Source organism: Triturus cristatus, chromosome 4_1 (genome assembly GCF_964204655.1).
Source record: "Triturus cristatus chromosome 4_1, aTriCri1.1, whole genome shotgun sequence".
Taxonomy (NCBI): Eukaryota; Metazoa; Chordata; class Amphibia; order Caudata; family Salamandridae; genus Triturus; species Triturus cristatus.
Genome location: NC_140585.1, coordinates 1,266,564,564 through 1,266,590,508, shown reverse-complemented (window position 1 = coordinate 1,266,590,508; position 25,945 = coordinate 1,266,564,564).

Below are 25,945 nucleotides of genomic sequence, written 5' to 3'. Positions count from 1 at the left end.
TATAAGCTCCCAAAGGTGAGACCTATTGGCTATGCCAATGCCTGTTTTTAGAACTCTGGCATGCCGTTTTAAATGTAGGCTGGTAAGAAAGGTGCCAACCCGAGGGGCAAGGTCTAGAGAGAAATAAAATAGGAAGAGAGGTGAGTTATAATGAGATAGCACAAATAGAAAGGTGAAGCACAGAATGACAGGTCAGGTAAACAAAGTAGCGAGGCAGAGAGGCAGGTAGAGCCGGTGGGATGAAAAATAGAAAGATATGAGAAGTAGAAAGTAAAGAGGTGCAGATGAGGTAGGGAGATGAGGCTAATACAGAGGAAGGGCGAGGGAGAAGTAGAGAATGGTGAAATTGGGAGAGAGAGACAGAGGTAAGACAGATGTATTAAACGAGCGAGACATTGGAAGCAGAGAGAGTGAACGGAAACAGTGAAGGAGATAGAAAGAGACATGAAAGCAAAGGGAGTGATAGATGGAGTGGAAGAGGTAGAGAGAGCATTGTAGAGAGAAAGAAATAAAATAATGGGAAAGGTGAGGGAAAGAGGACATCAATAAAAAAGAGAGACATAGAAGGCCAATAGGTGAGGTAAATTGAGAGGCTAGATAGTGTATGAGAGGTGGGGAAGAGAGAGATGAGGCAGTGAGTTGTGAGGCAGAGAGAGAAATGAAAGAGAGAATAGTGAGGTAGAAAGAGGCTTGCGAGAGGTAGAGAAAGGTAAGGTATAAATGGCAAAACTGATAGGGTGAGATAAAGAGAGATGAAATTAAGAGGGAGGTGAATTAAATGGAAGAGAAATGAAGGGGGATGAGATGCAAACAGAGCAGCAAGATGCAGAAAGAAGAGAAAGTAGAGAGAGAGAGAGAGGCACTTGAGGAGAAGAGAGGGGCAGAGAGCTGACCGAGAGCTAGAGATCTAAAGGTAGGATCGGAGAGAGGTGGCAAGTTGAGGTCATGAGCGGTAAGTGCTGTGGGGCACTGAGGTTTATTGAAAGAGAGGTGTGACGTACAGAGAGAGTTTAAAGGTAGAGCAATAGTGTGGTAGGTACGTAGCCATGTATAAATAGACTGGTAAAAAGGGAGTGTTTAGGTCAAGGAATGAGACATGGGACAGAAAGGTGCGACAGAGAAAGAAATGTATTGGGTGGTATAGAGAAGTGACAGCTAGTCACAGAGTGTGGTATGTGGAGAAGTAAGTTAGAGAGAAGGTCAGGGATTTAGTCTCTGGTCAGGTAAAGAGAGTTAACTTATAACAAGAGAGGAAGAGGGAGAGATGAAGGAGGGAAATGTGAGTAGAGGTGGGAGGTAGAGAGGCAAAACAAACAGGAGCTAAGAGTAAGTTAATGGGAGGCAGACAGAAAGTAGAGAGGTAAAGAAGGGTTAGCAAGACAGGGAAATGGATGAAAGAGAAAGATGTAGGTGAGGTAGAGAAAGGTGGATAGAGAGGTTGAGAATTGTGGGATAGGTAGAGAAAGGACGAGTCAGAAGGGGTAAGGGGAAGATGATAACACACAGAAAGAGCGAGAACAAGAAAGAGCAAGAGATTGTCTTCTGTTTTGATCACTTTAACAGGGTGGGCCTTAAAAGATGGGGGCCTTCGGCAATTGGCCAAGAAGCCCACCGATGCCTTAAAACAGGATTAAAGGTCATTACCTCTAAAGGGGAATTTTACAGCACAAATATATTTTGGGGAAAAAGCCACATGTTTTTATTTCCTTTAAGTTTTCCCAACATTGAATAAAATCAAGTCACTGGCTTATATGACATTTCACGTAGGAGAAAGATATACCTACATAGTGACAAGACACTTCCCACCCTCCACTCACGGATTCCAAAATACGTCAGTAACAATAAACGGAGAGAATAAATGTGTGCATAGCTGAGGACAACCTATCTCCTCCATCTGTGCCCAAATACATCTCTTACGACTCTGAATCCTCTTAGATTTATGCATCTGCCTAGTCCTACTATCAAAGGGCCAAGTGACCTGGGACAAACCAAGGCTACTGATCCCTCCTTTAAATGTATAAGTAGAGATTTCCACATTGTGTCAGATTTACTATACCGACACCTCAAGTCCCATGACAGTCTTTCCATAGGAAACAGCTTCAGTAGAGCAAGCGTGAGAGGAAAAGAGGAAGTGTGAGCAAAGAGAGCTAGAGAAATAGAAAGAAAAGAGAGAGATTGGAAAGTAGGCAGAGAAAAGGAAGTGAGAGAGACAGAGGCGGAGAGAACGACAGATAAGAGGAAAGACAGAGAGAAAGACAGGAAGAAGACATACGCAGAGACAAAAGCAATAGAGAGGGAAAGTGAAAGAGGACGAGAGTGGTGAAACGGAAGCTGAGAGAGACAAGCGCGTGCGCCTCGTGCTGAAAGTTTAAATTTTTAAAAAATGGTGTGCAGGCTGCAGCGGGGGAGAGAGGCGGAGGGGTGCACCCGCGAGTGGTGTGCGCCTGCTGGGGAGAGCTCTTTTTCAAAGCACATACTCGTGCTCGTGGCCCGCCGCTGTGCACTCCTGCAAGCTGTATGCCGCCACAAGCATGAGTATGTCCTTTGAAAAAGAGCTGCAAGGCGGCTAAAGGTCTCCTATGCAGTGCATGCGTGCTGCGGTGGTGAGACCTAAAAACTGGTATTAAGTGTGGAATTAAAAAAAACGAATTCTGATATGGACCAGGATATATCAATAACAAAAAAAACACCATGTGTATACAAGGTTTTTTTAACGATTCATCAATTCCTTTTTGTGAGTGAGGGAATGCACAAAATATACAATTAGTTGGACCTGCAGTTGTATCAGAAATCTTGATCCTAAACTCTGGAATGATCTGCCCACTCATTGACATAGAATTCAATACTATTTCTCGTTTAGGAAAGCCCATATGCCACTCCTGTTTTGTTAATAGTACATCTTTTTTTCCTCTTTTTCTTAGCTTTATGTCTTAGCAGCCTTATTACCCACAGTGCCAAGATACCCCTGAGGTAGACGGGCACTCAGATGAATAAAACAAATAAATACATTTGCAGTGAAGTGTTTTACAGAAAGCACTATTTATGCATTTTTTTTTATATATACCTCTAAGTGACAACATTAGAATGCCGTAACATTTGAGGTTGTTTAAAAAAGCACTGATGATCTGTTGGGACAGAAAAGTCCTCTGCATGGTAATGGACGAGCGCCCATGCTGTGAGTGCCCAACTTTACTTAAGTCTGGCCCTCTGATGCAGATTTTTGTTGTCATAGGCAAACAGATCATCCATGTGCAGACTGCGGTCTTGTTAGACTGGGAAGGGCATCTTGTAGGAGGGGTGCCTGAAGTACTACCCACAGTGGTGCGAGGCTGCTGCTTTCACAAGAACTTAAGCAGCATGGGCACGGTAGTGGCAGTATACCATGTAGTGATCAGTAGGAGTCATCTGATAGAGACTTCAAGCTGCAGATTCCTTACTTAAGAATAATCCCCAGGTGCATGATTGGATTCATACATTTTTCATGAGCAGTACTCCTACGCGCTGGTAGGTGGCGTCATTTGGCTCTTCCTGGCTTTGTCTGTGCCAGAAGTGACGTGCCCGGTGCCTATATAGGTGCCACTCAAGCGCGCTGATGTCAGTTCTTTTCTTTCCGCGCCAGTCAGCACAGATCTGGAGAAAGCTACCCCAGTCAATTTTTGGCAGACGTTTTTAGACTTTCTCTCAAAGTCTTTGAGATTTCTTTTCCTCTTTGGGTAAGTCCCACAAGCGCAAGAAGTGTAAGAAGCCAAAGAGTACTTCGACTTCACCCCGTCCGTCGAAGTCATCCGAAGAGACGAGTGAGCATCGTCATTCGAGGCCTGGCACCGCGGTTGAACCTGGGCCGGCTCTGTTCCTCCCTGAGTTCCCCGCCCAACTTTGCGAGTTCTATGAAGCCATGTACCTCATATTTGGGCGGCCTGTTCCAGCTGGCGTACCTTTGGGCCCTGCAGGTTTGGGAGTGGCCCCACAGGTTTGCCAGCGGTTCTGCACCCTGCTCAGTTGGGCCCCATGAATCCAGACCGGCATTGGTCATACTACCTTGACCTTCCCCAGCGCTGATGCTGACACTCCTAGCACCACCAGTGCCCTGTGGCAGTGCTTTCTTCATTCTCATCCATGACTCTGACACAGAGCCAGGGGTGTCATCCAACTCCGACTCCAGTGTGGACTGAAGCCGTGCCTCACAGGCCCGAGCCCTATTCTTTTGGGTTGAACTTGGCGAGGATTGGGAGGGGTCGCTGGACCCTAAAGCATACCAGCCCCTTGACACTAACATGGACTGGTGTGAGGAATTGTCAGACACCAGTGGACTGGACGCTCTCCAGGTACTGGCGTGCTCTCTCCTTCTACTATGACTACAGAGGAGGGGGCTTCTTTTTCTGTGATGGGGAAAGGGGCAGCCTAGGTCCTGGACCTTAGTCTACCCTCAGTGGCAGTTAAGATGTATGTCTTGACGGAGAAACTACATACAGGAGTGATCCCCTCAGAACCGCTTCTTCATTTAATGAAACCCTCACGGATGTCCTCCTGGGGACTAGGTCCAAACCCTGCACAGGGGCCCCTGTGAACAGGGCGATTGCCTGCCACCACCGCTCAACCCCAGGGGACCCCTACCTCTTCACGCAACATCCTACACTGGAGAGCTTGATGATCCAAGCCTCCATCTCCTGCATAAATCCTGGTCCATTCCGTACCACTCCACTGTATAGGGAATCCTAGAGGCTGGATACCATAGGAAAGAAAATGTTTTCTTCATCCAGCCTGGCAATGCGGTCAGTGAACACCATTTGCCTTTTAGGCTGCTACTCTCATTCCCTGTGGTATTCAGTTGCGCAGGTGCTGCCCATGGTCCCAGAGAAGGCCGGGTGTGGAGATGTCATTTGTGAAGGTTGCCTTGTGACCAGTTAGCTCTATGATGTACAGAACGTTATAGGTGGCAGTTGCTGGAAGAACAGGGGAGAAAAGGATGTTGCTCTCTATGCTGGATATGTCTAATAAATAAAGAAGTTTTAAAGAAAGCTGATGAGGATTTCTTTACACCGGGCCATACTTTTTCAAGTTATGTCTGATGGGAGGGATGGTTTTAAGTTCATAATTCGATATGGGCTAGACACGACAGACTTGATGGGCAGAGCGGTTTTCTTTGTCAGTGGCCTTATGGCACCACACCTGACTGAGAACAACTGTCTTTTCTGGGGATGCCCAGGTGTCGCTTATGGACATACCCTTATATGGCTCCCAGCTCTTCGGAGACAAGGTGGACTCAGTGCTGGAGCATTTCAAGGATAGCAGAGTTACGGCCAGGCCCATTGACCTATCCATAGCCCCTCACTGACCCCAGTCCGCCTTTTGCTCCTTTCATGGCATGGAAGGGGCTTCCAGCTCTGCCTTTACCCACCCAGCCACCACAGCGCACAACTTCCCACACTCTGTGTGGCCGAGGACATGGTACCCACAGACCCCATGGGTTAGTTAGTCAGAAGTCTGTCCAGTCCACCACAGCCGGAGCCCCAAACTCCTTTAGTTTTCCCTCTTACCATATTGGGCAACCAGTGGCATGCAGGCTACGCCATCACCTGCCCAACTGGAGATCTATAACATCAAACCACTGGGTTCTTCTGATTGTCAAAAGGGCCTATTCTGTCTCCTTTGTGACTACCCCTCCACCCATGCCTCCCACTTGCGACACACTCAACGTAGTACTGTCTCTCCTTGATCCAGCTGGAAGTGATGGCTCTCTTGGACAAGGGAGGTTGCAGACTCCAGAAGTAGGTTTTGGTTGTTATTCACACTACTTTTGGGTGCCCAAGAGGGACAAAAGCCTTTGTCCTATCCTAAACCTGTGCCCTCTCAATTTCTCCCACAAGAAGAAGTCCAAAATTCTCATGGCTGCTCAAGTTCTGTCTGCCCTGAATCCGGGAAACTGGGTGATGGAGTTGGACTGGCAGGACGCATGCTTTTATATTCCCCTCCTGCCTGCCCACAGGTTTTACCTGAGGTTCAAGATGGGCCACGGGCACTTCCAGTTCACCGTGCTTCCTTTTGGCCTTACCAGCGCCTCACTACTGTTCACCAAGGTGATGGCAGTGGTTGCAGCTCATCTGAGGAGATCAGGCATGCCAGTCTTCCCCTATGTCGACAACTGACGGTTAATGACGACCACCCGCAGAGTGTCCCTTCCCACTCCAGATTACGGTGGAACTCCTGCACTCGCTGAGATTTCCCATCAACATGCCAAAGTCACACCTGACTGGCTCTCAGATGCTCCCTTTCATTGGAGCTGTTCTGGATGCGTTGCAGTTTTGGGCCTTTCCTCCTGAACGACGAGTCCAGGATATTCAGGCTATGGAACCAATGTTTTTGCCTCTATCCTGGCCTGGATTTTGCTGAGGCTAACTTTGAGGCTGCTAGGCCTCATGACCTTCTGCATCCTCCTTTTGACCATGTACCCGCTGGCATAAGCTCTGCAGTGGGACCTGAAATTCCAGTAGGTGCAGCATCAGGGGAATCTCTCTGACATGGTCCAGATCTCAGCGGGAACTGCAAAAGATCTGCAGTGGTGGCTAGCAAACCGCGATTGGGTCAGTGACAGACTCCTCTCCCTTCCCAAACCAAATCTGATAGTGGTGACAGACACACCACTCCTGGGATGGGGTGGTTATCTGGGAGTGGTGGAGATCAGAGGACTCCGGTCTCTATCGGAATCCAGACTCCACAACAACCTACTAGTGCTCCTGGCAATGTGGCTGGCATTAAAAGCTTTACTACCCTACATCAAGGAAAGGCTAGTGCAGGTGTTCATGGACAACACCACAGTAATGTGGTACTGCAACAAACAGGGCGGAGTGGGGTTGTGGACCCTCTGTCAAGAGGCCCTGTTTCTCTGGACATGGCTGAAACGTCATTGCATATACCAGATGGTTCAACACTTGGTGTGCTCTCTGAACCCCCAGGACACACAAACTCAGCTGAAGATGCCTAGCGGATCACAAATGGCATCTCTTTCCAGCAATGTGCAAGGTCTCTTTCAGCAGTGGGGAGAGCCTTGGTTATATCTGTTCGCCACCACACAATGTCAATAGTTCTGTGCACTGAAGTTTCCAAGGCGGCTCTCACGCGGAGATGCTTTTCGTCTCGAGCGGATCTCAGGCCTTCTGTATGCCTTTCTGCCCATACCACTCCTGCCCAGAGTTCTCAGGAAGATCAGGATCAACAGTACCCTAGTCATCCTTGTGGCTCCGGACTGAGCTCAAGAGAGTTTGGTATCCCAAGCTGTTGAGCATGGCCATCAGTCCTCCAAAGAGGCTGCCCCTTTGGGAGTATCTTCTGTTTGCAGCAGCAGGGGAGGGTCTCCACCTAAACTTATCAGCGCTCCGCCTTCATGCGTGGAGAGTGAGCAGTGACAATCGACAGCTTTCGACCTTCCACCCGAAGTCTGCAATGTTATTTTGGCAGCCAGGCGGCCCTCCACCAAAAGTATATACGCCTGCTTTTGGGGCAAGTTTGTGCTGTCTTGTCCAGAGAAACATGTTGACGTACTTTCTGTTCCCCTCTCTTAGTTCCTTCTCTTCATCCTGTTTCTTGCCCAGCAAGGCTCTGCTCTGGGCACCCTAAAGGGCTATCTTTCTGCCATCTCAGCCTTTCTGCAGTTGCCAGATCAGCCATCCCTCTTCAAATTCCCTGTTGCAAGTAGGTTCTTGAAGGGTTTACAATACATGTTTCCACGTGTGCCCTTCATCATACCTCAATAGGACCTTCATCTGGTTTTAATTTTTCTAATGTGCGCTCCCCTTGACCCATTTCAGTGCTACAGGCTCATTACCATTAAGAAGGCCTTCCTGCTGGCAATAACATCTGCCCGGAGGGTCAGTGAGCTTCAGGTTTTCCCATCCAAGCCTCTGTTCCTGAACACCTACCGATAGTGCACGCTAGTTCTCGCACTAGAGCTTCTTTTACTTCTTTTATGCCGAAAGCTGTCGCTCCCTTTTATGTAGGCCAGTCCATCACCCTGCCCACTTTTAATGCTCCGCAGCATTCCTCCAAGAAAGAGGAGCAACTTCTCTATCTGGACCCAAAAATAGCATTGTCGTTCTATCTTGACCGCACAAAAGAGTTCCGGGTGGGTGACCAACTCTTTGTGGGGTATATCGGTGCGAAGAAGGGAAAGGCTGTGCAGAAGTAGACCATCTCCCAATGGATTTTGCGCTGCATTAAAATCTGCCACCCATTGGCCAAGAAGTTGCCCCTAAGGGCTTGCGTGCTAATTCCACCCGAACCAAGGCTGCGACCACTGCATTAGCACACGGAGTTCCGGTCCTGGATATCTGCCAGACAGCAACGTGGGCTTCTCTGCACATATTTACAAAGCATTACTGCCTGGACGGTCAGGTCTGAAGGGATGGGCATTTTGCCTGTTCGGTCCTGCTTCACCTTTTAGTGTGAAATTGTTTCGCAGACCCACCTCTTGGGAGTTTTTGCTTGGGTATCTATTCTAAGGTAAGAAATCTGCGGCTAGAAGTTTTTGTCAGATGCACGAGTTTCTTAACTTCTAGCTGCAGATTCCTTACTGACCCACCCATCCTCCCCACACTGTGAAAGGATTTCTAGGGATAGGGTGCTTCCTTTATCAGGGCCCTGGTTTTCCACACCAGTGGTGGTGAGTGTTCTTCATTTCTCCGCACTCCTGGTGTGGAAAGTCGTGAAAAGAAACTTACTTCAGCGCTTTGGGGTGGCACCTATAGAGACACCAGGCATGTCACTTCTGGCACGGACGGCGCTTACGATGCCACACATAGCAGAATGACACCTCCTACTGGCGAGCAAGGGTACTGCTCACAAAATATTTCCTGATCATGTTGGATGCCTGGGGATAATCCCAAAGTAAGGAATCTGAAGCTAGATAGAGTCTCTACCAGATAAAGCGTTGCAAAAGGTAAATAACTTGTTCAACTGGCCTTTATTAAAGTGACACTGGAGTGATGCCTATAGGCTCACTCATTTTGAAGTTACACTGCTGTGTGCTTAATTCACCCTTGACCTCAGTTTGGTGAGTAGTGCTGTGCAGTGCATGAGTGGTGTATCTGCGCTGGGTGTATGTGTGCCTGGGAAGAGTACAATACAGGGATAATGCAATACTGTGCAGTCCGTGCATGGTGGATGCATGTACTAAATGCTGTAGAAAGAACATTGAGATACAATAAAACACTCAGATAAATTTAAATAATTTGTTAAAAATTCAAAATCAATGTAACTTTTTAAGAACCTCTGTCGTAAATCTTACAGCTTGAAATATAAAACACACATTTATCCAAAATAAATCTATTTCTAAATAAAAGCATGCATAACAGGATGGTTCAGAGTTAAAGATTCCCTTCACCAACAAAGGCAGGGTTCACAATAGTTCTCTTAGCATGGCCAAAGAGATCAAGGTAAAATCCACTAGGTAAAAGTCCATGGGCAAGGGGAATGGAGCATTAATAGGGAAAGTTCAGGTCTAATCCCTCACCAGACAACTCCAAATTGTCTAGCAGACAAGTTGTTCATCAAGAAGAAAAAAGACAAAGGGCATGTAGAGATAATCTGGCAGGCAGTCGACAGTAGAGGAGAGGGGGGTTAAAGAGACACCCTCCTCCTAGGGAAGTCACTTTTTATACTCCAAATCTTCCACTTATGACATCATTTATCACCATATAAGGGTCTGATCATCATGTGACAAGAATGATGAGCATGTGCGCTTTTTCAAGCCCCCCTCTGATGACTAATCAAGTCATCACAAATTTCCACATCAGATCATCACAAATTAGAGTTTTGTTGTCTTCAGCCGCCTCTTCAGGACTCTTCCAGAAATGTCATTTCACCAAAGTATTTACATTGTTTGTGTTCTAGTTCAAGATCAGATCTTGTTCTTTTCACTCCTCGTGTATTTTTTTTTATGCCTGTAGAATTTGATAGATAATATCATCAGCATTATGCACAAGGAGGTTGCCACTGATGGTCTCAAGATAGAAATCACTAATTCATTACCTAAATTACCCAACTAGTTGCTAACAGTTGACTATCTCTTTCTTATCATTTCCCAGGCACCATCAGATTTGAACCCTTTCAGGTCTTTGTTTAAATCAGTAATGTTTTTAATATAGCTCTCTAAGTCTCTGCTCTTATCCGCAATGTAGGTGCAATATTGTTGGACCTTTAACAACTGACAGACTCTGCCCTCCTTCATGAGAAAGATGTCATGGGCAAGTAGATTTTGTATCACCATCGATCTTATTGAAATAATTTCAATATCTACAACAGAAAATCCTCCAGCGATTCTGGTGGCTAATTTATCAACCATAGTAGAAAGTTTTCTAATTTTATATGAGTTTAATGCTCCTCCTAACGAAGGTATTAAAGCTCTAAAAATATCGCCCACTGTTTTACTAGCTCTCACACCTCTTCATTCTCCCATTATGCCCTTTTAATTCTACTTCAATCGGTTTCACATGATACATTATTGGAAAAACAATTCCCATGTTACAACTTCCATACCATACTTTCGGCAATTTATAAAAAGCATTCTTTCCACAAATATAATATACTCCAGGATAGTTAGGATCGACTCCTCCTAAGTATTTTCCCCAGTTCTCATAAACATGAAATAAATGTTCACATTCACTAAATCCTACAAATGTTATAATAATATTTGATCTTTTTCGCTATATGCAAAGTTTTCCTAAGTTTTCCTTTATGCTGCCGGTCTAATGCTAAAGTAGCCATTCCTTTCACTATTTTATGTTCTACTTCTGGTAAATTGCAAAGAGTTAATTTAGGAGGTGTAGTAGTTTTAATGGCCGCATTACCATGGCTACATTCTACTAAATCTATCAATTTTTTCAGCTCTCCCTAATTTGCATATTAGATTATTTCTGTGTGCATAAGCCATGTCAAAAGATAGAGTTGCTCTAAATATTAATATTGTAAGCAATCAGTAACATAAAACAAGCTAGGCAGTACACTGCAAGATATGCCACATGTTAAAGGTAGACTACAATAGGTAACACCTTCAGAAACTGACGCAGGTAATTGCATACACATGTAATTAGTGGCCGATAAGGGCCCTGATTGTACCTCCTTGTGGTGATGCTTGGGTCGAACATTTTACAAGCCTTTATGCCCAAGATGGGGAAAGGAATGAGGTGGCCCTGCTGCCAACTGCTGGCCCGACATTGAGCCTGACTAGAGGGGTAAATGAGGGACTGATTTTGGCCACTCATACTAAAGGTCCGACCACCACTGGGGAGTGTCAAAATGAGTCTCAATCATCCATTGTTTTCCCTGTTGATGGCTCATCCCTCTGAATTGACCTTGCTCCTAGTCCCATTACATCAAATGAAGTTGACGCAGCAATAGACTGGATTACACTAGGGAAGGCGCTGGGGCTCAATAAGGTGCCTGGGGACCTGTTTAAAGCTGAGAAAGAGATTTGGTGCCCCTATTTTGCACTTCTATTCAATAACATCATGAATGGGCTTACCATGTCAAATTATCGCCCTATTAACCTTATCGACAGCTCACAGAAGCTTTTTAGCCACATTCTGCTGAGTAGATTGCAAGCATGGATTGAGGAAGTGAATGTGTTGACAACCCTCCAAGGCGGCTTTAGTGTTACAACTACATTAATTTATTGGAAGTATGTCACTTTGAAGGGTGGGTGCTTTTACGTAATTTTTGTCGACCTATGGTCAGCTTTTGATTTAGTTCCCAGGGAGGGTCTGTGGGCAGTTCTAACCAACATGGGGATCCCAAAATACCTAACTGATGTGTTTAGGAGGCTCCACCTGGATAACTGTGCCCAGGTTAGGTATGGCCCTGTGGGGGCATTGACGGATCCCATTCCAGTACCTTGGGGGTAAGACCGGGTGCATATTAGCCCCCACTTTGTTTTTGTAATATATTAACAACTTGGTCAACATGCTAGAACATCGTAAGCATGATGCTCCCTGTCTGACTAACAGGAAGGTCCCGGCCCTCCTGTTCATGGACGACACGTTACTGGTCTTGAGATCCCCAATGGGTATTCAATATCTTCTGGGAAAGTTAAGAGTCTTCGGCATACTGAGAGGGCTGGAGATCAATACAAGCAAGATCAAATACATGGCATTAACCCCTTGCAAGACAGCCACATCGTACCCAGTCCTCAATTGTACCCAATTGGAGAGGGTCTAACCCTTTGAATACCTGGGGCTTACTCTCAGCGTGCAATTTGGCTGGTCACCCCAGATTTATAAGTACAAACACAGATTAAAACATTATAGTGGTGGTCTTCTGAGAGCCTTGAAGGAATCCAACTTTCATCCGATGACACCTGCATTGCAAATTTTCAACTTGCAAGCCACTGGGGGGTGGTGGGGGGTGCTTCCTATATGGTGGGGAGCCTTGGAGCTGATGGAAAATAGTTTCCTCCGACTCCTCACCAATCTTCCCCCTAGCACTCCACTCGTACCACTTCGTTCAGACCTTGGCATTCGTCCACTTGCCCACAAAAAAAGCTCAGACTATTGATGTACTGGAGGGGAATTTGTTCCTCAGCAGATCTATTATCCTATCGGCAGGGCATGGAAGAGATCACAAAACTTCCCGGGGCCTCCAGAATTCCATGGTTGGGGTGCATTAAGAAATCACTTGAGGATATCTTGTGCGGTGACATGTAGGCTTACCTAGAAACATCTAGTGACATTTCGAAGTCTACGCTCAAGGAGAGGTACTGGAGATACGTAGATGGTAGATGGCACCAGTATGGGGTGGGGAAGGTACCCTAACTTCTACCTTTATGGAATTTAAAGGCACTTATCTCTTGGAAATGTATATGGACACAATTGAGCCTCCAGGTGCTAAGATACTTTACATTAAGTTCTGAATCCGGACTTTGCCACTTTGATCAGTTACTGCAAAGTGGCGACGCACCCTTTTTGATGTTGAACCTGACCTAAGCTGCCATTTTGCTAAGAGGTCAAGGAAACTTTAGCCCACGTCCTGTTCGTTTGTCTGCAGTATGATGCACATAAGAGGAAATTGATTTTTCCGTTGTGCCATAACATGGGCATTAGGGACTACAAAATTGCAACTAAGGTATTCAGGGCAGACACAGCTCGATTAATTATTTTTGTTTCATATATGTGGAGACACATACAGAAAAAGATTGCCACCCAGTATCTAGCACCTAAGAATCTTGTGTGTCCAAGTTGCACTCTGCTGCCATTTATGATTTACTTTTTTAGACTGTATAACAGTAGATAACCAGTATAGGAGTTATTAGATGAAATTCACTCTTGCATCTTAAAACTGTTGCGATGTTCCTCCTATATGCTGCTAGTCTTAATTATGGGTATTACAAATATTTTATATTCTATATGCTATGCTCCCCCTATATGCTGCTAGCCTTAACTGTGAGTTGCATAAATATTCTAACTATTTTATATCTAATATGTTATGTTTTTAAGTGTTTTTTTATTAATAATTTTTCAGTTTTAAGCTTTCGTGTTTGCTTTTATGGTAAAGGCCAAAATAAAGCTTATTAAGATGACATACATTGGTAGCAATCACTAGCATCCCTTGTGTTAATATATTAATTTAGTAACCTAGTGTAGACGTTTAGAGAACAATCGGTTTTTGAAAAATCAAGATGTAAATTGTTGTCATTCAACGCATTAAAATTAGTTCTATTTGCTTTGACAGTTTAGAAAGAAGATGGAAGCTTAGGTTCTTCAACTGCACAAAAATACCAAGGCAGAGTTCAGTGTTTCTGTTCAATATGAGAAGATACGCAGATCAGCTTTGTTGATGAGTATATTTAGGATAAAGTGTGCGAGTCGTTTAGGTGGTCCACCTACATTGAAATTCAAATCTTTGTTTGTTTCAAGGAGGTTCAGGTGGACTCATATTGTTTAAGCAAAAGGTAGCAAACGTCTTCTGCTCGCATTCATTTGCGACCAGAGAAGTCAATTTAGGAGACAAGTACTTTTTACTGGAGACTCTCGTTCTTGTTGATCTCCTTAAAGGCGTTCACTCATCATCACTGTCATTCTGAGTGGACTGCTCTGAACTTTCATGAATGGTTGGTGGTACTCGCACTCATCCTTCAGTTAGGCCGTGTCTCGGTATTTTACCTCTTCTGGGCCAACTACTCGCTTTCTTGTTGCACTAGGCCTTTGTTAGGACCAGTATCTATCAGAGTTAACTCTACTGTCTGGTACCCTTCGATACTGACAATAGTTGACTCTCCCAGGCCCCTCATAGGCCAAACCAGTGCGGTACCAACTGCTTGCTGGTCCCTAACAACTTGACTAAACTGCTCCCTCTGTCTCACTGTAACCACAGGCACATCAGGAATAGGTGCGGTTGTATCATCTAGGGGGCATGGGACTCTGCGAGTAAGGGCGGAGTGTACCAATTCGGTAGACCTCCGCATTTCACAGCAGTGTTGGTAACCAGGATCACCTGGTAGGGCCCACTCTATCGGTGTTTCAAGCACAGCTTCCCTCATGCTTCTTCACCATTACCCAGTCACCAGGACTAAATCATAGCACCGCTTCTGTTGAGCTGCAAGGGCAGCCTCTTCGACCTGATAAGACACAGAACGTACAACATCAGCCAAAGCTTTGCAATAATCCAAAATCAAGCCATCTGTAATGTTGACAGGAGCGTTTGCAAGAACAGCTGGCTGTCTCATTACTCAGCACATAATGACTTCGGGGGGGGACAATCCTGCCCTTCTGTCTGGTGTACTTATCAAATTTATCAATGCAAGAGGCAGCACATTGGGCCACTTCAAAGATGTTGAAGCACACACCTCCGCCGATCTGGATTTCAAAGTGCCATTTATCTGCTCCACTAGTCCAGAAGCCTCTGGACGGTAACTGCAATGGAGCTTCTGTTTAACTTGTAATGCTACAGACAACCTTTTCAGGACCTCATTATTAAAATGAGTTCCTCGGTTTGACTCAAGAGAAGTTGGAAATGCGAACCGTGGCATCAACTCTCTCAAGAAAAATGTTGCTACTGTGAGACTCATTTCTTCATGTTGGATAAGCTCCTACCCATTTTGAGTAAATGCAAACACTGACCACAACATATTTTGAACCATTGGAAAGGGGCATTTCTTTGAAGTCCATTTGCATTCGGTTATAGAGACCTGCTGATTTCTCTACGTGGTTCATTGTAACAGGTGTTTTTTTCCAGCATGTTGTTACTGACATACTACGCATCAATGTCAATGTCAAAGGCTCGCAGCAATCGATCTGAATTTGGGGTTGAATGACGCTTGTCGAAAGAGGCGCCTAATTGCATCTCTTCCCATGTCTGCAGGATCTTGAAAATGTCTATCCATAGGTGGTAACAAACTATTAGGTAATACAGGTTTGCCATCATTGTAAACCCAAACTTCATCTTCCTTTTAGTGCATCCAGCTTGCATCCAAGTTTGATGTTCAGCTTCTCTCAGTTCGCCTAACCTCTTCCCATGTGTCTATCGCAGTTAACATCAGGTTGCAATTTGTGACATCTGATGTTTCATTATTCAAATTCCCTTGAAAGGTATGAGAATTTATGGCACAATATTTGGCCATCTCGTCATCATATCTTTTGCCAACAGTCACAGTCAGTGCCTCGCCAATGAGCTATGCACTTGACTACTGCCATTTGGATAGGCAATTGTAGGGACCGCAAAAGGTTCCTCACACCTTCTCTATTTCGGATAGGTAATCTGATGGAAGTCATGAACCCATGCTGTGAACACAATTGACCAAAGTAATGTAAGACTCAAAGCTGTGCTGACTGCCCATACAAATTGTTGCTCTGAGTTGTTCTGAAATGCTGCCCACCTGCGTCAAGTCGATCAACTCAACAACCTGTGCCAAATACACTCCTTGCAACCAAGATGCTTCCACAACACCTACAACTGAACAAATGGCAGAAGCAGATTTCCTTCATTGTCTCGCAAACAGAAACCATCAACAAACTACACATGATTAGATTCAGGCAAAGGTTCATCTTGTATATCAGGTCGAGGCTTTGTACATAACTCAGTCACATCCAACCAATCATGTTCAACTTCATCAGTTACAGTTTCATTGCCAGGCAGTGGCAACAGAGTGCCTCTTTTAAAGGTTATATTCTCTACTCCCAAAAGTATTTGCTCATGCTTTGTAAGTTGACTATTAGTTAAATACTGTGTAGCTGAGTATGGTTCAACAGTATTTCCACTGAGTGGGGCACAAAAAAAGTCAGTGCATGTCCCATGACTATGCTCTCACACTATTAAAGACTCACACATGCAGATGCACCCATGTACAAACATCCAGGCAACTCTGCAGCTACAGGATCAAGAGTCGCTGAAAAGTAAGCGACAGGATTGCAATTGTTTCCATGAATTTGTGTCAGTAGTGAAAGAGCGCAGCCTTCCCTTTAACTACAAAACAACACAAAGCATTTGTTGTAATTAGGCTTTCCCAGGACCAGTTCCGTACAAAGGCATTCTCACAGCTCAGTGAATGCAGTCATAGCACTGTCATCCCAACGTACCGGATCAGACACGTCTTTGTGTATCAACCTCTGCAGAGGTTTTGTTGTCAAGGAAAAGTTTGGAATCCATTGTCGTCAGTAGCCCACCATTCCTAAGAACATGCAGACTTCTTTTTGGGCAGTTGGTGGACTTGTTGAGAATCGCAGAGATTCTTTCGTGTGACACTTACCTTGCTCCTTTTTTATTGTGGTGTCCTAAGTACAGGACTTCAGTTTGGCAAAACTGCATCTTATTCGGGGATACTTTGTTTATTTTCGGCCAGATGATTCAAAAGGGCAATAGTATCAGTCTTGCAAGCTTCCTAGGTATTTGATGTGACCAGCAGGTCATCAATATATTGTACTAGCACTGAGTGATTTGGCATTATCAGAGACTTGAGATTTTGCTTGAGAATCCGATTGAAGATGGAGGGGGTTTACGTATATACCCTTGTGGGACTCGACACCATGCCAGCACACAATTGCCAAAACAGAAAACAAAAAGCAACTGCCTATCCTCCTGCAAAGGAGTAGAAAAGAAGGCCTGGTACAAGTCACTGACTGAAAACCATTCTGCCTCGCATGGAATCTGAAACAATATCACAGCTGGATTTGGTACCATAGGACAATATGGGACAACAATTGCGCTCACTTTCCTCATAGACTACACAATACAATACTTGCCTTTCGGCTTCTGTAAGCCCATAATGGGAGAGTTACATGGACTCCCCATTATCTCCTTTAGGATCCCTTACTCCATCATTGACTTCATCACAGAAGTAATACCGGCAACATTATCTGGCGTCAAATTGTATTGTGGGATTCTTGGATACTATGCATTGGGTTTCACTGTGATTCGGACTGGTTCAACACCTTTGATTAGTTCAATATCTTCACCTGTAAAGTATCAGACTTTAGGTAACACAGTGTCTCTCAGTTCAATGGGCAAATCTTCTTTGGTCAAAAGGGGTTATAATTCCCATGTCAGATTTCTGTCGGGCAAGTTTAAAAACAACATCCTCATCATAGGTATGAAATTCAATACCTTTTGGAGTGCACTAGATGGAACAATTTAGCTTGCACAGTAAGTCATGTCCAAGTAGGTTCACTGCACTTGAATCACACACCACAAATCGATGTCTATCCTCCAAGAACCCTATTTAAACAGGAACTGCTTCCGAAATTTGAGCGAGCACCTTTTTATTTGAAACTCTTACAACTTGGATACTTTCGCCTGAGAGGGGTAGGTTACGAACCTCTGCTGTTTTTACAGTAGAGTGGGTAGCACCAGTGTCAACGAGGCATTAGACATTACTCCCAATTACCTCTTCGTCCTCATATGGACCACTCTGATCTACCTCAAAGGCTATGCCAAGCATGCAGTCCTCCTCCCCCTCCTCCTCCTCAGGCATCATCAGGCTGACAGGTTCTGATCAAAATCGTCTGTTTGAATCAAATACTGTTGTGATGCATTTTGATTTGGGAAAGTTTCTGTTCGCCTGCTGACTCTGATTCATATTGTACCTTTGTACCTGACCATTCTCTTATGGCATCGGGACTTATTTTATTTTACAGAGTTTTATATGGCGCGAACTTGACCCAAATCAGGTATCAGAGCGCTTTACATAGCACCAGTTGCATTACATGAGGACACATTCTTTTTTTTTTGTTTTGTTATGCACAGGGAGATTAAGTTATTTGCCCAAAATCACAGGATGTTCAGCGTCATTACCGAGACTCAAACCCAGTTCCCCAGATTCGAGGTCGACCGCCCAGCTCTTAGGCCAGCTCCTCTCCCCCGGTATCTACATTGATTGGGAAGTATTAGAATTTTTAAACTCTCTGTCTTTGCGTCTGTTGAGTCTGGATTATGTTATTTCCCTGAGACTGTGCATACCCTCCATTCAGTATTTGATTTCCAGGATTATTCACATTAAATCTACACTTGCATTTCCAATGCTCAAACTTTCCACACAGATGACATGGATTCGTTTTCTTCAATGCTGACACATCAACACCTGTTTTAGAGTTTACTGGAAATCCACAACCTCTACCATGTGACTGAAAATCTACTGTTGAAACCCATTAACACCAGGCATTACAGGAACCAGATAAAATCCTCCCTGTGCTGCAACTGTATTGCCAAAACCCAAAGGATACTGACCTCTTTGTTCTGCTTTCATCTGCGCTATCATTCATTTTTCCTTCAATTTCTTATATTTCACTTCTAATTTGTCTCCGCAGTACTTTGCTTAATACAAAATTTTGATAATCTTTCTATTCTGCCAGCATTGTAAATACTGATGAATCATGGAAGAAATTTCAGGTCTCATACCATTCACCAATCTGTAACAAAATGTCCCATATCCTTTTCTGACACATTTTCCATCCCGCTGTACTGTCTGAAAACCTGCATCATTCTCTCTTAATAGGCATGAACTGATTTTTAAAGTACTTGGGTCATTCTGTCAATTTTTAGTCAATCGACTTCTTTAGGCGAAATCTTGGTTTTCAGGAAAGTAATCAATTGCTAATATTTCTTCAATACAACTGTTCTAGGATCCCTCTCTGGTTCTGTTTCAGGTCAATCTAGAGAACTTTTACGGTCCACAAGTCTCCTGGAACCACAATGTCAAACAGGGTATTCAAATCTATTCACAGAACTTTACAAATTTCTGCAAGTCTTTCAATCCGTACCATTCTGCAGGATTATCCCTCAATTTTGGAATTAATTTGTGAATGACAAAATATCAGCTTTAGCCAAGGCAAATGCACATACCCGCCACCAGGTACTACCCTCATAGGAAGCATCTGTATTTCTGTAGTAGGGGATCTCTGTGTATAGTCATAATCTATGAATAATCCCCGCCCATGTGCGGGGACCCCGGAGCAATCAAAAATATCTCTTAAGCTGTCCCGCATTTGCAAACCTGCAAAGACACTTAAGAGACAGACAAAATAATACAGCCTAATCACAACAAGGCTGCACTGGCCAGCACTTCCTCTGAAGTGAACACAAAAGCCAAAATAAAGTTTAAATGTCATTTTTATTCACATTTGACATGTTCCTTTATTATCTCACACTCCCTTCACCAAAATCCCTTTAAACAATAGAGAGGAAGGGGTGGACAGACAAGCCCTATAGGCTGTCATTATGTGTCTGCTAAAGGGATACCGTGCCTTTAAGAAACTCTCCAGAGACCCCCGGTATCCCAGGATGCACAGCCAACCCAAGTTACTTTCAGTTCTTTTTTCCGGCTCCTGCTGGCAGGACCCTGGAGCATTAGCTCTTCATTTTTTGAGCTTTTATTCATTTTGAGTGATTTTTTTTCTGGATTTGAAGTTTCATTCGACGTCTTTGGCCTTTCTCTACATTCTGCTGTGGTTTTTTGGCAGAATTTCTGCAGTTTGCTTGCCTCTATAGCATCGGATTTGAACACCTGTTTAGCAAGTGCTTTGACTGCGGTAGGTCATAAAGGCCAAAGCTGAAACTCACAGAGTTTGTCTTCTGTGCTTGCCTGTGTCTTATGTTTGACACCTGTTTAGGCTTCTTCTTCAGCCCCTGGGTAAGGAGAGGGTAGGTCCTCTACCACGTCCCATGCTGTGGCCTCGGGGGCCTTCCCCAGCCGGTCAGCATCGAGGACGGCGACGTCGAGAGCAGGTGTGACGCCAATGCTCTCCGTCGACCCAAGAAAAGGCCCACGTCAAGGAGGCTGCTGAGCCATGACGTCGAGAGCCATGACGTCGAGAGCCATGACGCCGAGAGCCATGACGTCGAGAGCCATGACGCCGAGAGCCATGACGCCGAGAGCCATGACGCCGAGAGCCATGACGCCGAGAGCCATGACGCCGAGAGCCATGACGTCGAGAGCCATGACGCCGAGAGCCATGACGTCGAGAGCCATGACGTCGAGAGTCATGACGTCGAGAGTCATGACGTCGAGAGTCATGACGTCGAGAGCCATGACGTCGAGAGCCATGACGTCGAGAGCCATGACGTCGAGAGTCATGACGTCGATGCTTGACGTCGACGCTTGACGTCGACGTCGACGCTTGACGTCGACGCTGATGCTTGACGTCGACGCTGATGCTTGACGTCAAAACTTGACGTCAACGCTGAGGCTTGGCGTCGACGCGGATGCTTGACGTCGACGCTGATGCTTGACGTCGACGCTGAGGCTTGACGTCGACGCTGAGGCTTCACGTCGACGCTGAGGCTTGCCGTCGATACTTGACGTCGACGCTGATGCTTGACTTCGACGCTGATGCTGGGCGTCGACGCTGAGGCTTGACGTCGACGCTGATGCTTGACGTCGACGCTGATGCTTGACGTCGACGCTGAGGCTTGACGTCGACGCTGGTGCTCGACGTCGACGCTGGTGCTCGACGTCGACGCTGGTGCTCGACGTCGACGCTGGTGCTCGACGTCGACGCTGGTGCTCGACGTCGACGCTGGTGCTCGACGTCGACGCTGGTGCTCGACGTCGACGCTGGTGCTTGACGTCGACGCTGGTGCTTGACGTTGATGCTTGGCGTCGACGCTTGGCGTCGACGCTTGGCGTTGTTGCTTGATGTCGATGAGATGCCTGCCGTCGGTGCAATGCTTGACGTTGGTCCGAGGCTTGACGTCGATGCATGGCTGGACGTCGATGCATGGCTGGACGTCGATGCATTGCTTGACGTCGAGACGATGCTTGACGTCGAGACGCTTGGCGTCGCGGCGCAGTGATGCTTGACGTCGATCGCCGTCGAGGCGCGGTGATGCTCGACGTCAAGGTGCAGAAGGAGGTTCGACACCGCTGTGGTGGTGCCGTCGCAGTGCTGATGACGTCGCAGTAATGGTGAGGTCATGGGTGACGTCGAGGGGTCATTACTGGCGCTCGATGGCTAGGTCCGGTTCTGGACCTCGCTCTGTTGTGGGCCTACCATCATAGGCGGGGACTTCGTTTTCCCGGCAGCGTCGACTCTCGACGCTGAGCTGGCGCCGAGGGACCCTTCGGAGTCTGGGGCTACTTACACGTGGTCCGCTCAGAAGCGCGGGACTTTGGTCCCCTCGCTTAGCAGTGTCTGCGTACCGGCTCACCATCTTGGTCGCCTCCTGCTCCGCCCCCACGGGTGATACCACGGGGATGCCGCAGAATTCTCTCCGGCTCATCTCCCACTCACCGGGGGGCCTGTGGCGCCTCGGCCGGCGACCCCCCCCCCCTCCGTGGAATCTTGATGTCCCTAGCACGAGGTCTCGTGTGAGGGCGTCGGTCCCATGGAATCCGCTGTCTTCCATAAGGTCCCGTCGTCACCGTTATGGAAGTTCTCGGGTCAGGCATGCCAGGGGGGCCTCTTACGTGAATAGGGAGAGGTACTCTCCTGTTCTTACGAACCTCTGGCTGGGCCGTTGTGGTGATCCCTGTGTGCGTTCCTTCACCGACGTGTGGATCTCCTGCCCAGAGACAGGGATAGTCTACAGGGCATGATGGTTGCGGATATATATATATATTCTTAGGCTCTGCAGCAGATGTTTCGCTTCAGGCGCATCCCGGGCTTTGCCGTGGGTTTGTTCTACGGCGACGTTCTTGTCTTCGACGGAATCTCTGCAGCCTGCGCAGCAGTGTGTTTCTACTCTCCTTCTCTGCCGCAACTCTTGTGCTCCCATGCGGATAGCAAGGCGCCATTGAGTCATTTTGGGGCTGAGCGCCGAGCGACTCTTCCGGTTTCCCTCCAGCGCTCCCTCCACCTCACTCGCGCTCTGTGCGCGAGTTGTAGAAGGAGGCCACCTCCATCTTCCAGTAAAGGAAGATAGACTGGCTCCTCTGGGACGGACTGGACAGGGATGGTACTCACCGTTCCTTCTAGCGTGCAAGGGAGACATGACCGAGTTTGGACCCACGTTCGGCGGGCGACAAGCCGACTCGTGGGATCAAAGAGTAGTACATTCCGGTGGGGGTCTCTGCATTAGGTTTCCCCTCAACCTCCTCAGGGTGACTGACTATGCAGCGGGGAAAATATCGCGAGTTCCTGTTTTTCACAGTGGGCAACGGCCATTATCATTGCTTTGTGCCTCCTTTCGGCCTGCAGCCGACACCTTGGAATGTTCCATACGCTAGGCCGTGGTGGCTGCGCATATGAGAGTCACAGTGGCTTTGTCTCTCCGTTTCTGAACGGCTGGTTGATCAAGGCAGCTACTTTCAGGTAGCGCGCCTGCATTTCACTTGGACTCTCTCTCTCTCTCTCTCTCTCTCTCGCTCTCTCTCTCTTACTTCGTTTGGGCCTCCGCACCGACCTCACAAGGTCTGTCGTGACTCAACGGCTGTGTGCCCTTCGGAGGGGAGACGCTTTTCGATCCTTCGTAGGGCTCGAGTTCTTGTATTATGACCCTCCCCCCCCCCCCCCCCCAACGGTGGGGCAGGTCTCGTCTCTGACGATTGGTTGGTCAGGGCACACTCCTTTCAGAAGCGCAAGCGCACTCCCTCCAGACGTGCGTTCTCTTGAACAAGCTGGGGTGGCACGTCACCATGTCCAAGTCGGTCCCGGCGCCGTTCCAGTGCATATAGTACGTGGCGGCCTCCATCTCTACGCTGTCAGTAAGCGTGTCTCCTTCGGCGGAAAGACGATGGTCACTCCTTCGGTAGGCTCAGGCCCTTGTGACCGCTCCATCGGAGGGGCTTGTGACGACGAGATTCGGCTGTCGCTGCATGCTCTTCAGTCGCTGCAGTGGTGGTGTTCGGGGGACAATCTCCTCAGTCGGGCCCTCTTCACAGGGGGTATGGTCGCAGACGGGGATGACTTACCACATCAACTTTTTGGGAAACTCAGAGCAGTACCCTTGGCCCTGCAGGCGTTCCATTCCTCCTTCAAGGCAGACTCCCTGCTCGTTCAGACGGACAATCCTACTTCCATGTATTGCATCTACAAGAGGGGGGCTCCCGTTCACGCATGCTGTCTCGGGAGGCGCAGGCCATCTGGTATTGGCTGGTGACCAGGAACCTACCGATCACGGCTACCCATTTGCTGGGAGTGCAGAATGCCCAAGCCGTTGCGCTCAGCAGGCTCGTTCACGAGAATCACGAGAGAGTGCTAAACGGCGACGTGCTGATAGACGTCTTCGCAGAGTGGGGCTCCCCGGATGTCGATCTGTTCGCTCGGGCAGAAGACAGCAGAGGCTGCGACTTCGCGTCCAGGTACTTCCGACCAGGGACGCTGGGGAAAGCTCTCTGGATCAGCTGGTCTAACGGCTTTCTCTACGCATTTCCACCCTTTCCCCTGATATCGGCGGTGCTGATCGAGCTGTCGCGATCCAGAGCCAGGATGATCCTTTTGGCTCTGGAGGGGTCGAGGCACTGGTGGTTCACCGACCTTCTTCACCGGTCTGTTATTCCACGCAGGCGCCTGCCATGTCGGCCGGACCTTCTCACGAGGTTCGGATGACAGATGGTTCCCCCGATCTCTTGTCCTGGAGTTTGGCAGCCTGGCTCCTGAGTTAGTGCAATATGGACACTTGATTCTGCCTCGGGACTGTATGGATATACTGAAAGAGGCAAAGAGACCGTCTACGAGAAATTCTTCTGCCTATCAGTGGAAGAGATTTTGCTTATGGTGCAGGGCAAAGGACGTTGACCCTACATCCTGTAGAGAAGATGCTATTCTGCCTTATCTGCTGCAGTTGGCTCACTCTGGGCTTAATTTTCAGTCTATCAGGGTTCGTCTCGCAGCTTTGACTGCGTATAGAAAGGGCCCTTCCCAAACCTCATTTTTCCACATGCCTGTGGTTACGGATTTTTTGGAAGGTTCGCGTAAGGTGTTCCTCCCTGTTAGACGACCTTCTCCACCATGGGTGTTGACTGTGGTGTTGTCCAGATAATGAGGGAGCCTTTTTGAGCCTATTCATAAGGCCTCCTTGCAGTATTTGTCCTGGAAGGCTGTTTCTCCTTGTGGCGATTACATCAGCCAGGAGAGTAGGTGAGATTCAGGCTCTGTGTTTTTAAGAGCCGTATACTGTATTCCATGCTTCTAAAGTGGTAATGCGTACACAGCCTAAGTTTTTACCTACAGTGATATCTGATTTCCATGTGAATCAAATGATAACTTTGGCTACGTTTTTTCAGCATCCCTTCTCTCCGGCGGAGAGGTCTCTGCGTCCACTTGCTGTGCGTAGGGTGTTGACCTTCTATCTCGATAAGACAAAAGGCATCCGCAGGTCGGATCCACTGTTGGTGAATTATGGTTCGGTAAGAAGTGGTCTAGCTACCTCAACACGGTCCCTCTCCGGATGGATTGTGTCCTGTATTCAGCTTTGTTATCAGAAAACTAATAAGACGTTAGGGGGTAAGCCTACAGCACATTCGACTAGAGGCAAAGCAGCGACTGCAGCTTTGCTTCAGAATGTTCCAATTGCTGACATTGGTAAGGCTGCCACCTGGAAGTCGGTCCATACGTTTACAAAGCATTACTGCCTGGACTCTGATGCTAGGGCAGATGCGCAGGTTGGACGGGCTTCGCTGAGGAATTTGTTTGCACAGTAATTTGTTGGTGTCTGGGTTTTTACTCCACCACTGTTTGTTGGTTGGGATGGGCTTGCCATTCTATTCATAGATTATGACTATACACAGAGATCCCCTACTACAGAAGGAGTAGTTTCTTACCTGTAACTCCAGTTCTGTAGTAGGGGTATCTCTGTTATAGTCATAAGCGACCCTCCCTCCGAGTCCTCCCCGGTGGAGTAACCTGACGGTATCAGGCCTGTTGTTATACACCTTCAAAAAGAACTGAAAGTAACTTGGGTTGGCTGTGCATCCTGGGATACCGGGGGGTCTCTGGAGAATTTCTTAAAGGCACGGTATCCCTTTAGCAGACACATAATGACAGCCTATAGGGCTTGTCTGTCCACCCCTTCCTCTCTATTGTTTAAAGGGATTTTGGTGAAGGGAGTGTGAGATAATAAAGGAACATGTCAAATGTGAATAAAAATGACATTTAAACTTTATTTTGGCTTTTGTGTTCACTTCAGAGGAAGTGCTGGCCAGTGCAGCCTTGTTGTGATTAGGCTGTATTATTTTGTCTGTCTCTTAAGTGTCTTTGCAGGTTTGCAAATGCGGGACAGCTTAAGAGATATTTTTGATTGCTCCGGGGTCCCCGCACATGGGCGGGGATTATTCATAGATTATGACTATAACAGAGATACCCCTACTACAGAACTGGAGTTACAGGTAAGAAACTACTCCTTCTCCATCGCTTGTGTCAATTACAATTAGAGGTCTCTGTTTCCTTCTTTTTCGACCAACTACCTTCCTATTTCTCTGTCTCGCTCCATTTCTTGATCAGTGTCATTAGTTCCTTAAACTGTAATTTCATTCCAGCTGGCCTCATGTTAGCAAAATCTCTGTTGCTAAAGTTTAATCTGTATGTCTTTTGCA